Genomic DNA, 19,237 nt, shown 5'->3' on the forward strand with positions numbered 1-19,237 from the left:
TTTTGGAGGGGAGGGGGTTGCAGGATGGGTGAGCCTGGTGGTGGGTATTAAGGAGGGCATGTATTGCATGGGGCACTGGTGTGATGCATAAACAATCTTTCCTTACTTTCTACAACTAAAGCAGCCTTCTTCTTACCTTTCTTATATTCTTCTTTTCCTCAGAAACACAGCATTGTCAGTGATTTCTTGCTTAACTCAATCTTCTTATATATTCATTATTGAATTATGTGGATTTCAGGTATTTGAATATATTTAGATATAAACTACATTAAGTGAGTATGGCCCAATGGAAATAAAGCTCGGTTTTTTTTTCTTTTCTGTTGATAAAGTTTATGTCATTGACTACTCTTTCAAAAATGATCTGAGGTTATGTCCATATCCTGTGTCAGCCACTAAACAAGTTTCTGTATTTAAATGTCCAGTGTTCATAACACATAATAAACATGCCTTATTTACATTGGTATGCAATTAATTCTCTACAATCATTATTTTCATATTGCACTCAAAGAATCCCTAAGATTTGTCCTATTGTGACCCCACGGTGTGAAAACAGAAATTCAAATAGCATAAACTACAACCTTACACCCTGTAATTCTTATTTTTAAATACTGGACTTTTATAGAAGATTTCATTTAAAGGAGTTGTAAAGCTCTCCTCAGGCATAAACTAGGAAGATAAAAAGATATTTTCCTAAAATTAACCTATATTTATTTAACACCAGTCAATGTGTTAGATGATAAATTGGCAACTCAGAGAATTCATTTAAATAGTATTAGCCCAAATTAGAAATTCTCAAACTTTTTCATTTCAGAACTCCTTGAAATAATCTTTAAAAATTCTTAAAGACCTTAAAGAGCCTGGGGCAACTGGGTGACTCAGTTGGTTGAGTGTCTGACTCTTGATTTTGGCTCAGGCCTTGATCTCAGTATTATAGGTTTGAGCCCTATGTTAGACTTAACACTGGGCAAAGAGCCTACTTAAAAAAAAAGGGGGGGGGATCTGAAGGAGCGTTTTTTTATTAAAAATTATTTTAATTTTCGAGGAAATTGTAAAATATTTATTAGTAATTCATTTTAAAAGTAATAAATGCAGTGCATATTAACATGCATAAAATATTTTTCTGAAAAATAACTATCTTTTCAAAACAAAAAATTAGTGACATTATTTTGCACTTTTGCAAATCTCTTCAATATGCAATAGAAGGCTGCTGGATTACTAAGTCTGTTGTTGAGAGAATGTGTCGTGTAGCTTCTAAAAAAAATACCACTGAATGCTGATGAAAAGCAAAAAATGGCAAATAATATCTTAGCATAAGTTTGAAAATTCTGACCCTATGGATTCAATGAAAGTGTTTCAAAGGATTCCTGGGAGTGCCTAACCACACTTTAAGAACCATTAACCTAAGGGGCGCTTGGGTGGCTCAGTCTTAAGTGGCCAGCACTTGACTTGGTTCAGATCATGATCTGAGTCCTAGGATCAAGCCCTGGGAAGGGCTCCATGCTCAACAGGCAGTCTGCTTGAGGATTCTTTTCTTTCCCTCTTCCTCTGTCCCTCCCCTTGTTTGTGCATTCTCTCTCTTTCTCTCTCTCTCTCTCTCGTTCGCTCGCTCTAAAATAAATAAATAAATCTTAAAAAAAGACATTGATCTAAGAGTTACTGCAGAAAAATCATTGATATAGAAAAGTTATAGAAAGTAATATATAATGGAGAATAATTTCAAAAAAACACAAGTATTTGTTGTAACTTTAATAGTACAGGTATATAAGCTATGAAATTAAGACTATCCTATTTGTAGATGACATATGATTTTCTGCATAGGACATCACAAAGACAATACAAAAAAATTCTGGACTTATGAAGTTAATTCAAGGTTGCAAGGTTACAAGATCAGCACAAAAAAATGACTCACATTTCCACATGCTAAGCACACATGTATGGAACCCAAAATTTAAAATATAGTATCATTTACAACATTTACAATATCAAATACAAGTATTACATTTACTTTAAAGAAAATGAAATATTTATGTATAGGACCTCTGTACTTAATATGTTGATGAAAGAGATTAAATAAATAATAAATAGAGACATATACTGTGTTCATGAATTCAAAGATACCACACAGTAAAGGTGTCAATTCTCCTGAAATTCATGAGAGGTTTAACTCAATTCAAACCTAGCAAGTTTCTCTTGTAAACGTAGACAGTCTTTTTCTAAAAAATATTTCAAAAAGCAAAGGAATTTCTAAAACAATTTTTAAAAGGAAGAATAAAGTAAAAGGAATTACTCTACCCAATGTTAAGGCTGACTATATAGCTCTAGTACTAAAGACCATGTAGTATTGGCAGAACAGATCAATGGAATACAATAGAGAACCTAGAAATAGTCCCACATAAATATGTCCAAATGATTTCGACAAAGATGAAAAACCAATTTAGTGAAGGAATGTAGCCTTTTCAACAGATGGTGCTGAACCAATTAACCACTGGCAGGGGGGAAAAAAAAGAGCCTTGTCCTAAACCTCACACCCATACAAAAATTAACTGAAGATGGATCATAAATTTAAGTGTAAAAAGTAAAGCTATGAAACTTTTAGGAAACAACAAAAGAGAAAATCTTTGGAATTTTAGAGATATGCAAAGAATTCTTAGACGTGACACCAAAAAACATAGTCATAAATGGAAAATGTTATATATTGGACTTTAAAATTAAAAACTGTGCTCCTCCAAAGACCCTGTTACGAAAGTACATAAAATAGCTACAGATTGGGAGAAAATCTATCTGACAAAGGATGTGTTATCTAGAATATACAATTAACTCCCAAAATGCAAAAGTAAAGAATAAAATCAATTAGAAAACGGGGAAAAGACATGAAGACACATTTCACCAAAGAGAGTATAGAGGCAAAAGAGCACATGAAAAAATGTTCTTTTAGTCATTAGGGGAATGCAGATTTAAGCCACATGAGGTATCATTACATAGCTATTAGAATGGCTAAAATAAAAATGATGGTACAGCCACTCCGAAAAATAATTTGGAAGACTTTTTTCTCAAACTAAACATACATTTACGGTTCAATCTAGCAATTGCACTCTTGGACATTTATCCTTTAAAAATGGGAGTTTAGGTGCGCCTGGGTGGCCCAGTGGTTTAAGCCTCTGCCTTTGGCTCAGGTCCTGATCTCAGGGTCCTGGGATCCAGCCCCACATCGGGCTCTCTGCTCAGCAGGGAGCCTGCTTCCCTGCTTCCCGCCCCCCCCCCACCGCCTGCCTTTCTGCCTGCTTGTGATCTCTGTCTGTCAAGTAAATAAATAAAAATCTTTAAAAAAAAAATATATAAAAATTGGAGTTTAAGTTCACATGAAAATCTGTACATGGATTTTGGAAATAGCTCTATTTTTAACAGCCAAAAATTAGAAACAACCCAGATGTTCTTCAATGTGTAAATGGCTAAATAAGCTGTAGTACCTCCATATCATAGATTGCCACTCAACAGTAGAAAAGAACTCATCACTGACAGACTAACAACATGGATTGATCTCAAGGGAATTACACAGAATGAAAAAGCCCATTTCACAAGGTTATATACTGTATAATTCCATTTATAGTCCTGAAATTGTATAATTATAGACAGGTAGAATGGATTAGTACTTGCCACACTCTAGGCATGAGAAGGAGAGGGATAGTGTGCCCATAAATGGTAGCATGAGCAAGCCGTTTGGTGATGAAACACTTTTTTATCTTGGTTGTCAGGACAGTTACACAAATCTGCAGAAGTGATAAAATTGCATAGAACTACACACACACACACACACACACACACACACACACACAGAGTACGTGTCAAACTGATGAAATCTGAGGAGACTCTGTGGATTATATCAACATTAATTTCCTGGTTTTGATACTATACTTACTTACAAATGATGTATACATTGGGGGGAAACTGGGTGAAAGGTATATGGTACCTCCCTATACACTTCCTTTTTGCCACTTCCTGGGAATCTATGATTATTTCAAGGTAAAGAGTTAAAAGATACATATAACTAAGCCCAACAAATGCCCTCAATGTAAAGACTATATAAATACATGGGAAGAAAAAGAAAAAAACCCTCCAAGTTTGTGAGTAGCTGATAAATGGATCATGTTACCGAGCCCAGTGGGGCCAGGAAAGGATATTGACATTTTAAGCACTGCATGGAGTGACTGAATAAACTCATAACTAGACTTAAGCAAGTGATTGGTTACTTGGTTCAGTTCCTTTGTCAGCTATCATTCAAGTCTGCTAGAGGCAATTTTCTCTAACCTCAAAAACCTTTGGCCAATTTTACACTCAACCAATCACACAATTATGCATTCATAGTTTTCAGGTCAAATTCTGATGTCACCACTTAACACAATCAGAATGGCAAATTTTTTAAATCAAAAGGTCTGGTATCCTTTAAAGTTCATCCAAATGGGCTATTACTATCATAACTTAAGTTGTTAAAAACTAATCCTATAAAAATGATGAAATTTTGGAGACCAACTTTAAATTAATTTAAATAAAACAAGTAATAATTCTGAAACTATGCCCAGGCCAGTCAGTTAAAATTCATATAAGCCTGGATTCTCAGACTGGTAAACCACTGATTTCAGCATTATTTTCAGAAATAGAGTGTATTCTCTCACTCCACAGAAGTAACTGGCTAGGGCATGCCTTTGGGAAAAAAATGCATTAAAAATCCGTTTTGTCTAAAATAGTGACATTTATGAATTAAACCATAAGCTATTTACTTTTTTCTCAATCAGAGGAGTGTAGAAATGCCGAAGTGTCAGGAACTATTCAACAAAACGATGGTGTTAACCTCAAGAGGACAACATTAAATTTATCCATTGTGTCTTAAGGCAATGAAACTTAGAGTCTCTTCTGCAATTCTACAGAAGCTTTCCTTTTGAAAGAAGTACTAATTCTAATCCATATCATTTTATAAAGTTTCTCTGAAGTGTTTTAATTCAATGCTATTTAAAGTTTAGGTGTTACTGTTTACTTACCAGTAGACATTTCTGCATATGTACACAAGCATACTGTTAAAATATGCCACCTTTAGACATAAATATAAATTATGAGCTTGAGAAAGGACACACCATGGTTAATATTAATTGACATATTAATAAAAAATCACTTGCTACACAGTGCCATGGTCTCAGTTCACCACCAGAAGCCACTGTGGTAGAGTGAAATCAGCAGGTTTCTTTCATCATCTTTATGACAGTGTTTGGATTTTTTGACCCTTTATGTTCTGACTTCAAACACAATACATGTCAACTAACTTATACCAACACTCTAGTCACGCAAACACTGTCATAGATCAATAGAGCACATTTCTCTCAAAATCAATCCAGTTCTTCCAAAAGCTGGTGTGAAGATAGCTAACAACAGACTACTAGAGAAGAGACTTAGAAATAAAAGACCAGTCTATCTTGAAATGTTCTTAGTTTGTTAAATTGACAGTGTAAAATAAAGAATTCATAAGTAATGGGGTACAAATAGTTTGCTGCATTGCCAAAGAGTTTCAGAAACTTCATTCATTCCGTTATCATGTGCCAACAAAGTTTATCTGTAATTACCAGATGACAAAAGCTTTACATGGTGAACTGCTGCATTGGGAATGCTGGTTCCTCCCTTTGTCACTTCTAATGCAAAACCTCTTTCACCATAAATGAAATGTGATTAGACAAAGTTTCCCCTTAATACTTAGAGGGAAGAATATATGCACAATGAGTAAAATAAATGCAGCAGAACATGAGCTTCAAACCCATAATGGTTGTTTGGCAGTTAAATATGTGTATGCAATGATGACACTATATTACCTTCAAGAGCAAGGATATTCTTAACTATAAGAAAAAGAAATGCATATAAGTGCGAAGAAACCCATCCTTACGGTCTCAATGAGGCCCTTCCTCCCATTCCATCAATCAACCAGGCAAGGTAGGAACACTGTCCCCTGTCTCTGCCCCAGAGGCTAATGTTCCAGAGAAATTCTGGGGTACATGCTGGCCATACCAGCAGCAGCACAGTGATACTTTCCTTGGGATTTATGGCATAATTCAATGTGAAGGATTTGGATTGCCATGATATAGAACAACATGAAAATATTTGGCTTGGTAATGTAATCATATATGTATTCATAAGATATATGACTCTTACTTTATAATTTGAATTCATCAAGAAATGGTATTACAGTCTATTAAAATGCTCTACTTTCCCCTCACTTTTGGCAAATGTTTCTTTTTCTTACAAGAAATCAAGAGAAAAGGATAAGGAGAAACCTATTAAAAGAAGATGGGAGCATTTCTAATCTTATTCTGAACTTTTATCAAGAAAATGTTCACTGGGTTTGACCCCCAGTGTTAACAATGTGATTTTGGAAGTCATCAGATCAATGTATAACTTCATGCAACACTTCAAGTATAAAGAGTTTAATTTCACTTTGATATTTTCAGGGTTTCCAAATATCTCCAGAGAAAGGAAACTGATCAATAAAGCTGCCCAAATTAAGGTCACTTTTGCTGATATTCTCTGAGTATAAAGAATAAATAGGGAAATAAGAAGAGACATTTTCCCCCTAAGTTTTCTAGAATAAAAATAAATCACAACACAAAAAGAAGGAAAAAAGTTTTTATAAAAACGAGAATGTTTGTTTCCATAAAAACTCAATGGGATCATCAGTTCACAGTAGTTTTTAAATTATTGGTTTACTATATATAAGGAAATAAAAAAGAATATGTCACACAGTATGACAGTTTTCCTAGCAAATATAGCTTTATTGTGCATTCTCTGTGAAAAAGATTATCTCTGTACTTATTCCAAAGTTCTATTTTAGGGGAACCTCTGACCTCATAGACAAAGCTACCTTTAGAAAAATTTTTTTAAAAACAGTAAGGAAGGGCACCTGGGTGGCTCAGTAGGTTAAGTGTCTAACTTAAACTCAGGTCATGATCTCAGGGTTCTGGGGTCCAGCCCTGCATCTAGCTCTGCACTCAGCAGGGAGTCTGCTGCTCTCACTCTCCGTCTTCCACTGCCCCTCCCCCTGCTTGCGCTCTTTCTCACTCTCTTTTCCTCTCTCTGACAAATAAATAAAATCTTTGAAAAAAAAAGAAACATTTAAGGATTTTTTTTACCATATGTCTTTGATGAATTAATAGATGTCATTGGTAAAACTTAAATTCACTTTTCATTAAGCAATGGTAGGAAATAAATCGATAGATATTGTACTAAATTGAATATTCAATAACATGGTATAGTTTTCTCAAAATGTAGACATCTTTTTTCTTTATTCCTCAGTTTATTCACCCACAAAATAGGATAACAATAATACACTTGTTAACATCAGATCATTAATGTTAGTTTCAAAAGTAATATGATGTATATGAAAGCAATTCTTTTTTAAATTAACAATTCAATTATTTGGGTGCCTGGGTGGCTCAGTGGGTTAAGCCTCTGCCTTCAGCTCAGGTCATGATCCCAGGGTCCTAGGATTGAGGCCCACATCAGGCTCTGTGCTCAGTGGGGAGCCTGCTTCCTCCTCTCTCTGCCTGCCTCTTTACCTACTTGTGATCCCTCTCTGTCAAATAAATAAAATAAATAAAATATTTTTAAAAAATCCCCTTAGATCCAACAAAGTTACATTACTTTGAACTGATATCTTAGAATTTCCATTCTTGCTTGATGCTTAGCTTCAGATAATACAAATAGACACAGAGGGGAAGCATATAGGGCTATATATTAAATTATTCAACATTCGAATATGTTTCAATATTGTCTAGGTATACTGAATCATGCCTTTTGAACTATAATTTTGAAAATATCAGGGTATCTCTTTTTGCAATTAGTTGATCTGCATCAGAATATTTTCAATTTATTTTTACATTTCAGGGTAGCTAAACAGATTCTTAAGGAAATGACGTCTATTAGTGTCAGCAGCTCAAAATTAATTCCCTTTAATATTCACACTAGAGAGTGCATGCGGATAGACACAAGAGCTGAAAATGCTAGAGGGCTGGTTTGCTTGTTTGGATTTTGCTTTCTTTTCCATAATGAACACATAATCCAATGAGATTGTCTACACAATACAATCAAAATCAATTAAGAACCAGTACTGATTTGTTCTGCCATATTTAACTACATTAAAAGCTTATCACTATTACAACTTAATGTTTACTAACTCACTTTATTACATATTAAATGCTAAAATCTATGTTAATATAATGTTGAGATTGCATATTTGAAAATAAAGCAGGAAAGAGAAAATTCAAGGTTAAATTCTCTTAGCAAAGGTTGATTTTCTTTATTGGTTGAAGGATTCATAGTACATAAGCGGCAAAAGCCACAATTTTCTGAAGGCAAAAAGTATAAAGTCAGTTGAATATTTTAATTGTCTATATAAATATGCATGTGATTTGTGTTTGCATGTATTTATATCTATTTGACAACAATTTCAGTTATAAAGTAACTTATTTGGATAATTTTAAAGCAATTTATTAACCTTCATGGACTAAATAGATTAAAATGTTAAATAATAAATAAATAAAATTTTAAAGAATTAAAAAATTATATGTTAAATAAGATATAATTTCATTTTCATTTAACTGATAACAGTTGTTTTAAAAAGATACAATAATGAAGAATCATTGATTCAAGAGCTCCAAAGAGAATCTTTCAGAAACCATTCAAATTTAATACAAGTTTAAAATATACAAATTTAAAAGTATGACAGATGGAAGTGATGATTTTGCTGAAAATTCACCAGTATGGGGCATGGAGTAGGAAGATCAAGGCAGGATGAGATGCATCAAGCAGAATTTTAGACCTAAATCTCCCTCTATCTACTTAGAAAGTCTATAAATGTGTGAGTGAAATAATGAAAGAATTCAAATAAATTTGATTTGTTCATTTAATGGGGATATCAGTTATCTATCACTACAATAATACAACATAGCAAGCAACAAAGAAACCTCAGTAACATAAAATAAGTAATTATTGCTTTTACATCTGAGGGGGTCATTATGCAGTTCTGCTGATCTACATATATCACTTACTTATTCACCTGGGATTTACTAGCTAGGTTAGCCAGGCGCTCTAAATTGGCCTTAACTAGGCTCACTGACTTACTTATCTTCAGGGCTTATTCCACATGTCTCTGATCCTCCATAAGGCTAGCCTAGCTTCTTAAAGCAATGGCAGAAAGTGGAAATGAGGACATTCCATTCAACCCTCTTCCAACCTCCATTGGCAAAAAAATAAATAAATAAATAAATAAATAAAAAATCACATTGCTGGGCCATTGTATTCCCCATTATATTCTAGGTCCAGCCAAGTGTAATACGGCAGAATAAAAAATTAAAGATATATCTATTGGAAAAGAAAAGGCAAAACTATTCACAGATGACATAAGTTTCTATATAGAAAATCATAAGGAATCTACAAAAAAAAAAGTTACTAGAACAAAAAAGTGAGTTTAGCAGAGTCACAAGACACAAATACAATTTACAAATATCATTTGTGTTTCTTAACATCAGCAACAAGCTACATTAGACTGAACTTTTTAAAATTCCATTTCAATAGCACCTACAAATATGAAACATTTAAGGTTAAATTTAATAAAGTGTGAAACACTGTTATACTGAAAACTACAAAACCTTGCTAAGAGAAATTAAAGAAAACCTAAAAAATGCAGAGATGTGACATGTTTATAAATAAGGGGACACAATATTTTAAGATTCAATTCTTTCCGGGGCGCCGGGTGGCTCAGTGGGTTAAAGCCTCTGCCTTCAGCTCAAGTCATGATCCCAGGGTCCTGGGATCAAGCCTCTCATCGGGCTCTCTGTTTGGCAGGGAGCCTGCTTCCCTCTCTCTCTCTGCCTGCCTCTCTGCCTATTGTGATTTCTGTCTGTCAAATAAATAAAAAAATTTTTAAAAAAAGATGTCAATTCTTCCCAAATTGATCTCTTGAAGCATTCCGAATCAAATTGATCCACAGTTACATCACCAGTAAAAAACACAGATGATTTTTCTGAAGACATTCGTAAGCTGATTTTAAAATTTATAAGCAGAAGAACTAGAATAAAAAAAATAATTAAAAAAAAACTGAACGAATTTGGAGAACCCATACTAAGTAATTTCAAAAATTATTACAAAGACATAATACTCAAAATAATTTGGTATTAAGGTAAGGGTAAAAAGGATCAATGGGGTATCAGTAAGAGCCCAGACAGACCCAATTAATTTTAAGCAAAACTGCCAAGTAATTCAATGAGGAAAAGACAGCCTTTTCAAAAATAATGCTGGAACAATCAGATGTCCATATGTCCAAAGGAAAAATAAGAACAAAATCTGACCCTTACCTCACATCATCTGCAAAGAAATGAACAAAAAATAGTAAAAATAAATCTGAAATTAAAACTTCTAGAAGGAAACATAAGAAAATCTTTGTGTTATTAAGTAAATATTTCTTAGTTTGGAATTCCTCAAAATTAGAAACTTTTGTTCTTTAAAATATACTGTTAAAAAAAATGAAATGGCATCCAGAGACTAGGAAAATATGTACCTGATAAAGGGCTATACTCAGAATTTGTAAACTCTTATAACTCAATAATAATAAACTAAATTAAGAAGTAAGCAATAAGCACATGAAAAATGTTCAGCATTAGTTATTAGGGAAATAGAACTTCAAACCCCAGTGAAAATACCACTACACACTCACTAGACTGACTGAAATTTAAAAGGCTGATAATATTGAGTGTTGGTATTGGAGAATGTAGAAAACATGGAGCACTCATATATTGCTGGTAGAAATGCAAAATAATCCAACCATATTTGGAAAACATTTTAGCAATTTCTTTCAAAGTTAAATTTACATTTATCATATAAGCCAACAGTATCAATTCTAGGTTTCTACCCAGAAAAAAATAAAACTCTATCCACACAAAGAATTTTACTTGAGCGTTCACAGCAGAATAATTTAAGCCATAATAACATAAAACTGAAGCAACCCAATTATCCATCAACTGGTAAATGAATGAACAAAATATGGTTTATTTATCCATAAAATGGGATACTAATCAGCAACAAAAAGTAAATAACTACTGTACAACATCATGGATGAATCTTAAAAATAATATGCTAAATGGAAGAAGTCAGCCACAAAAGACTATGTACTCTTTAATTCCATTACTATAGAATTCTCAAAAAGCAAAAGTGTAAAGGTAGAAAGCCATTAAGTCATTGCCAGACGTAAGGAGTTGGGGAAGGGAAGAAGACAGACTGAAAATAGGTATATGGAAACTTTTGAGGGTGACAGAAATAACCTATATTATAATTTTGATGGTTGTTACATGGCAATATGCATTTACTATAATGCATTAAATTATACCCTTTAAATTGGTGCAAAAAGATCATTGCATACATTATATATCTCAATAAAAAATAAAAACAAAAATTCCATTTATAAGAGACACAAAAAAGAAAAAAATTAACCAAGAATAAATACAAGAATTGTGAGAGATTTACATGAAAAAAGATATATATGAATAAAAGACCTTAAGATGTTATAAAGAACATAAACTTAGACTTTTATACATGGGGAGTCATCTCATTCTCTTCAATACAAGGATTCATTAATAGGTAAAACTTACTATACAGTGAGCATGGTGTGCTATTCTAAGCCTTTTATGCATATTAACACAATCTTCACAAGAGTCCTATGATATAGTACTACTATTCTCCTTCTCCTCCTCCTCCTCTTCCTTCTTCTTCTTTTTTTTTTTTTTTTTAATCATCAAAGCAGAGACAGAGAAAGTTACTTACCAAAGGTCATAAAAATAGTAGGTGGTAAAGTCTGGACTTAAGAACAAGTAGTCTGGTGTTAGATGCTATATACCCATCACAGGTCATTCTGCCTCTGAACATAAAAAAGATGCCAATCCTCCCTCTATTAACCTACAAGTTTAATGATCTCAATAAAGATACTATCAAATCTAATTTTTAGAATGAGAAATTTATTCTCCATTCATATGGAAACATAAACAATAATTAAAAACTGAAAAATAGGGTGCCTGGGTGGCTCAGTTGGTTAAGCATCTACCTTTGGCTCATGTCATGATCCCAGAGTCCTGAGATTGAGTCCTATACGGGGCTCCCTGCTCAGCCGGGAGTCTGTTTCTCCTCTCTCTCTGCCCCTCTCCCTGCTTGTGTGCTCTCCCTCTCTCTCTCTCTCTCTGACAAATAAATAAATAAAACCTTTTTTAAAAAATCTAAAAAATAGGTAAAATAAAAGAAGGCTAAGTAGTGGCACAGAACTGAGATGCTAGGAATAAATCTAAATTCCAAATTAATGTATTTGTATGTAAGTATATGTAAAAATAGCATTATGTATCAAAGAGGAAATGATGGATTGGTCAAAAATGATGCTACATCTTCATATTGGGTGCCCCTTCAAAACTACTCCCACATTGGGCTTTCATGGCAGGAAAGAGAACTAAGTATCTATGGAAGAAAGGCAAGTAATTTTATACATTTTGGATTTTACATCATATATATAATCTATTTGAAAATTAGCATTAATTAATTACAAGATAGATTTAAGAAAACTTAGTAATTTAGTGTTGATAGTCCATGGCAAGTCATTCAAGTACTATGAGATGTTTGAAAATTTGCCTTATAAGTGTAGTATTAACTTGTCAGAAGTAAACTGGACTGTCTCTGCCAGAGGAGAAATACTAAACAGGATAAACTTTTGAACTAATTATAATGGCTTTTCTTATATTCTAGGGGTGGATATGGGGAGTTCATTGAGAATGGGCATGTTATCTCCTACTGTTCCAATTTACTAAGGGTTTGGGCATATGCATGTCGTGTGTGTGTGTGTGTGTGTGTGTGTGTGTGTGTGTGTGTGTAAAATAGAGAGAGAGCTGCAGACAATAGGCATTAATGAAGAAAGGGAAGCTGAAACTAAGAAGGCTCACAAGAGATACATTTTCTATTCATTGCTATTACTTTGAGTCTGTAAACAGTTAATGGGTCTTTCTCTTTCCCAGAAATGGCTGCCTTTCGGCACATTATGGAGTGAGTGCTCCTACAGGATTTATTTAAGTGTGTGACAAAGGGCACATTAAGAACCTTTTGTATTGAAAGGCATGATGTTATTTTAAGACATGTTTATTACTGCTTGACATTGCCAATGCAATGAGGATGGCACTGGCAATGAAAAAGTGTTCCCAGAAACTAACATCTCTCCCTGTGTTCTAAAACCGACTCAATAGCCCAAAGGAACAAAGAGAAGGGCTTGCTTGAACTTCAAGCCTCTTCAACAATGGCTTGTGTAAATGGTAGGAATGTCTTTTCCACCTAATCTACAAATACCACTACAGTTAATCCAATTTAAAATCCTAGCCTTATCACCACCTGTTTTCCTACATCAGCACTATACTCCAAGCCAAACTGAGTGTTTACACACCCACACACACAATTTTATTTTTTTTAAATGTCTCTCAACAAGTAAAACTAAAGGTAAATAATGACAATGTTTTTTTTGTTTTTTTTTTTTTTAATTTGGGGAGAGGAAAGGGGTAAGTGGGTTTTCTAAAAAGAAGCAATTAGTAATTCTTGACCAGCCTAATTAAAGAGTAGTTGAATTTTCAAAATTATGTATGCTCTTGCCTTTCCCACAATATATCTGCATAAAGCAGCATATGCACCCTGCACTGCCATGAAAGTCCAATGTGGAAGTAGTCTTAAAGGGGCACCCAATATGAGATGCAGCTCAGCAACATGGTCCCCAATGAAAAAGAAGTATGTGACCTAAACAAGCAATAAAACAAAATAGAATACACATAAAGATACCCTTACCATGTCCTTAAAAATCCAATATATGTTATATTTTATAAAGTTTTGATACATTTTATTGTCATAAAATAAAAGTTAAAGTAATTTCTCTAAGTTGTTATTATGGTAATCTTGGTTTTGTTCAAATAAAAACATACGTATGAACACCATTTTTTCATATATTGAAACAATTTATTCACTAGAAAAGTTCTATATTGTTTTCTACATTCTCCCCAGCACATCTTTTAAGTGATGAGCTCCTATGAGCAGTCTGTTGATGTGTTATCATCATTAAAGTTTTCTTTGTTCCTGAATTTGTTAAGTGGCCACCTTAAAGGCTGATGCTCCCTAGGAATTACACTCTGCCCTCCTTACTTGTCATCTCCCAGATTATGAGGATCCCAAATCTCAACTGCTGCTCTCAGCTGATGTAACTACAAAAAGCCACACCTAAATTTCTAGTTCTTTTAGCTACCTACCCACCTCCAAGTTTATACTTCTAATCCGGTATGCTAACTTTCTCTCTAGACACCCCACTCTACCCACGCAAAGAGCTCCACTCCTTCATGCTTTCCCCACTTTAGTTAAATGGCACATTTACCCAACCATAACCCTGAAAATTACATTAGCTAGCTCCTTGTTTCTTACCACCCACATTTAATTTTTTCTCCTTATGATCTCTATAGTCTGACCCCTCCTCCCAAGTCCTACTACTCTTCAGGCTTTTATTATTTCTTGTTCGTTGAATCACAGTAGATCCAAGTGCCCTCCCTATGTCTACCTTCCCCAGCAAATGCCCAGTCTGTTCCCTATGGCTCTCAGCACTGTATCTCTCACTGCAGAGCTAACCACACTGTCCTGTGTGTCTTTTGATTCTTCCATAGCAGCCTCATGTGACCCACAGATGATCTCTTTGTTTTGCCACCCCTTTTCGCAGTTAAAGTTAAAATGAACTGCTATTTAAATTTAGAGACTTCACACAAAATTTGAGATTTCAGCTTTTCTCAAGAACTCAAATAACATGGCAGCATGGGGCCCTGCATCCCCAACTCTATGGCAACCAACTGAGGCTAAATAGAAGGTGTTAAATTTGGACAGTGGATAATGGCCTCTCCAGTTCCCAACAACTTATGTGATACTCATGCTTCTACTAACCAAACCACCTTCCCCACCTGTTTGACACTTGATGGCACAAGTGGTTGTCTGAGTTTAAAACCTCTGGTCTGCCCACACTCTATCTGGGATTTGATCTAATACAATCTTTTAAAATTATTCCTCTGGGTAAATCACATCACTTCTCGGTTCAGGTTTTTCACACATAAGATAAGAATCAAAGACCATGTGGCCTCAATTTGCTAACCATAAGAAGGGGACTGAGAAAATAAGTACCTTGACCTCATAATTTTTCCTCTTGCCATTCTCCCACTAGACTCTTCGTTGCCTGATCCCAAACAGAAGCCCAGAGATAGATGAATTATTTAAAAGAATTTAGAACTCAAAATAGTCAGGAAGCATCTAGTTTATCAAAACCCTGATTGTGTTCCCCGGTAGAAGCTGTCCTCTCTAGAACCTTAAAATTCATAAAGCCTGAGGTCACAGAGAAAAAAGACAAAAATTCTACCAGTCAGTAATCAGGAAAAATAATGAGAGAGACCAATCTCATCTCTGTCCCTTGGTTCCTAAACATATTCTAACTATGTAGATGGAACCAAATAGTAGCTTCTGGCTTAAGGGGCATTAGCTACATCTTATAGAATAGCACTGAACCTCACAAAATATTTTTTCCTAGTTGGCACTGTAACTTAGCCTTCCTCATGCCATTACACTGTTCTATAAAAATAACTGTTTTGGGGGCACCAAAGGCAAAGCTTTTGGCTCAGGTCATGATCTCAGGGACATGGGATGGAGCCCTGCATCAGTGGGGAGCCTGTTTCTCCCTATCCTTCTGTCTGCCTCTCTGCCTAATTATCTCTCTCTCTCTCTCTGTCAAATAAATTTTAAAAATATTTTAAAAAATAATAATAATAGTTTGGGAGGATGGGACACAAAGTAAGATCAGAATGAATTCCATAGGCAGAAGTCCAAAGCCACACCTTTTTTGCAGTAAAATAAGTACCCCGTTCAGAGATGTTTTATGAGCCATGGATACAACAATCTGTAATCTATTAACCAAGATTCTGGCAGAAACCCTGAAGGCAGAGAAGGCAAATGTGTTCCTAAGTAAGTCTGTCCCTATATGGACAAGTACTATCTTCTCCTTGGTGAGCAGGCTGCCAACTGTTCCCTGTTGTCTTTTGCTATGGTCAGGTTGGACGCCTAATGAAGGATATAGAAGCCAGATCAGCCTTGGTGAGAGGAGGTCCATGTTGTTGAGCTTGGGCATAACCTGTACTCTTGATGCCATGACCACTTTGTAGTGAACCATGGAACAGGCATGTCTGGGATATGAAGCTGACTGACATCCATGATGGGTCAAGTTGTCTACGTTATCAGTAAGAGCCTCCTTCACAGATGAAACTTTCTCTAAGCATTTATGCCAGTCACAAATCACTCAGTGCCCATTATAAGAGACCCATATGTATATATGTTCCCTACACCTCTTTTGTCACCAATCTTCTAAATCTGTTCATTTTAAATCCATGACCAGTCTACCATTCCATTAGCCATTCGTGAATCAAGTACATGCATACTCAGGCCATCTTTACTTCCAGAATAGGTATTCAATCACATGGATCATTTGAAGTCCTGCCCATTCTGGGGATTGCCTTCCACCACTGTTTTTTATAGTAGTTGCCCCTTTTTGGCTCATGCCAATTTTAACATATGAGGTAGAGGAGACAAAGTCCTGGTTCTCCTAATATTTATGTCCCAAACTATCCAGATCATGAGATAACGTCTACAAGTCCTTTCGGATTTAAAACAAGTAAAGAACACACACCACCACCACCCTCACACATAAACCCACACCAGCTTTGTTTCAGAAACATTTTCTATAAGGTACAAAGGCTTGTAAGCCTTTATAACCAACTAGAAATTAATTTTTCTACAGTATTAGAAAGAGGCAGCAAAAACATTCTTTTAGATATACAATTTTTTTTTTAAACTTTGTTTTAGAGCTGTGTTAGTTTCCCTCCCCCATTTCTATCATAAGTTAACTTACTCTTCTTACTGGAAAGGATGAAACTGATGGCAGGAAAAGCAAATAGCACTCACTCATGTAAACAATCTCACCTGTAATTCATTAACCCTGGTACCCTCAGCCTCCTAGAAAAAGTGTCCCATTTATTAGCTTCCAATCCCAAGTTCATGTTTGTCTTTCAGTTCTGGAACATTATTGGGCAGTAAAGAAAGGAGATGCTTTATTACTGGTGACACCTTGTACATGGAGTTACCAATCTTACACAGATGATATAGGCTGTTTAATGAACTCTTTTCATCTCTGTTCGATTAACCACCCCACTCTTCCCATTATTTGTATTTCCTACCTCCTGAAGAAAGTAGAAAAACACATATTACTGAGGCATCTCACTTTTATTCTACCATCTGAAACAAGAGAAACAGAAACTATAATAGGAATAGCAACTCAGAAATAGCAATTCCCCCCAAAGTGTGGAATATGATTGTACTTGAGATTACTCTTGTTAGTGTGCAAACTATCAGTATCAGGGGGTACTCTAACCAGGAAAATGATATTAAAAAATCATAATAAGAAGATTCTTTCCATTCATGTTCACCTAAAATTCTTTACTTCTATAAGGAGAAAAAGTTCTCAGTTTGGGGCTAGGCTTTCACAACTAGCGCTTTAATGCAGAGAAAACAGGTATCTTGCTCAGAATACTTGGTGGGCAACTTCTAACTAGAACCTAAAACCATTATTCTGTTTTTGTTGTCCATGAATGGCAAATGATACTGACTGCATTGTAGTGATAGTGAGATTGCTTTTGATTAACAAGTTTTAAAAGTTAAGTTATTTTAAGTAAAATTTTTTTTTTTTATTTACTTGACAGAGAAAGAAGGATCACAAGTAGGCAAAGAGGCAGGCAATAAGAGAGGGGGAAATGGGCTCCCCGCTGAGCAGAGCGCCCAAGGTGGGGCTCGATCCCAGGACACTGAGATCATGGTCCTGAACCAAAGGCAGAGGCTTAATCCTCTGAGCTACCCAGGCACCCCCTAAGTAAAATTTTTAAGCCAATAATAGTACAAGTCATACATGAATACAATGGAAACCTCAAAAAGGGAATACACAAGAAAGAAATTCTGAAAACACTGCAAGAGAAAAAAAATATCATAACTATTTATAACAGGAATTAGTCCTGAAGGTAGGATTCACTCATATACTGGTGGGTGTTTTGTGTTTGGGCTGCATGTGTGTGCATAGGAGAGTAGCCGGGGTTCTGGACTTTCTTCTACTCCCCATTTCCTCATAATGAAAAGACTATATAATTGTCACACTTCCATTGTGTTAAATACTTACATGTATACTGTGTTAAATATACATATATATGGTAACACTGGCTCTCAATATTGCTATAATAATATTTTTAAAAACTTGATAATGTATGTTATAATATTTTTACTTTTTGTAATTGTATTTAATCCTGAAAGTTCTTTCTGAAATACCAGTTATTTCCTTCAATTAAAGGTCTCATACCTTATTTTCTGAACATTATGTCCCCGAGTATTTCTGTCTCTCCCTGAATTATCTTCTATTTAGAACCTAGGCTTAATAAACTAATTTTATTGACGTAAATGTGTTTGGAGATCTTGTTCTTCAGAAAGAATAGAGGTAATTGGCATTTTGTGTATAGGAATAGAAGAGCCTTCATTAAACTTCATTAGTCTTATTCAACCAAGATTAATGGTTAAAAATTTTATTTTGCTGCAATTATTTGTATCTCTCTTATGCAGTCATATGCAAATTATATTATTTGTTAATTTCACATAAAACAACTATGTAAACAGATAAAAATGAAGGGCTTATATCTATTTAGAATAATTCATCTTTCATTTCTCTATTGCCAAATATTTCTTTTCCAGCACTGAAAACTGTAATAGAAGGATGTGATTACTTAAGGGTTATCACTTTGCCACTTTTTCACTTTCTGCCATTCTGCTGTGTCTCCCAACAATTATTACTACCTACTTCACTGGAAATGCTCCTCATAGGTCACTAAACCTTAAGGTGTCCCAGATACTTCTAAGCCATAGCACATTCTTTTCCTTCCTTAAATTCTTGAATTGAAGCTGAAAGTGCTGTGGCTTTTGAACATAATAAAAAGACAGCCTTTAGGGTTGTTTCTGGATTACTGAGATTAAGATTTCACTCATTCTCATGAAAAAAAGACTTGCCACATGTGCATAATCCCAAAGGGAT

Source organism: Mustela nivalis, assembly GCF_964662115.1.
Source record: "Mustela nivalis genome assembly, chromosome: 1".
NCBI lineage: Eukaryota > Metazoa > Chordata > Mammalia > Carnivora > Mustelidae > Mustela > Mustela nivalis.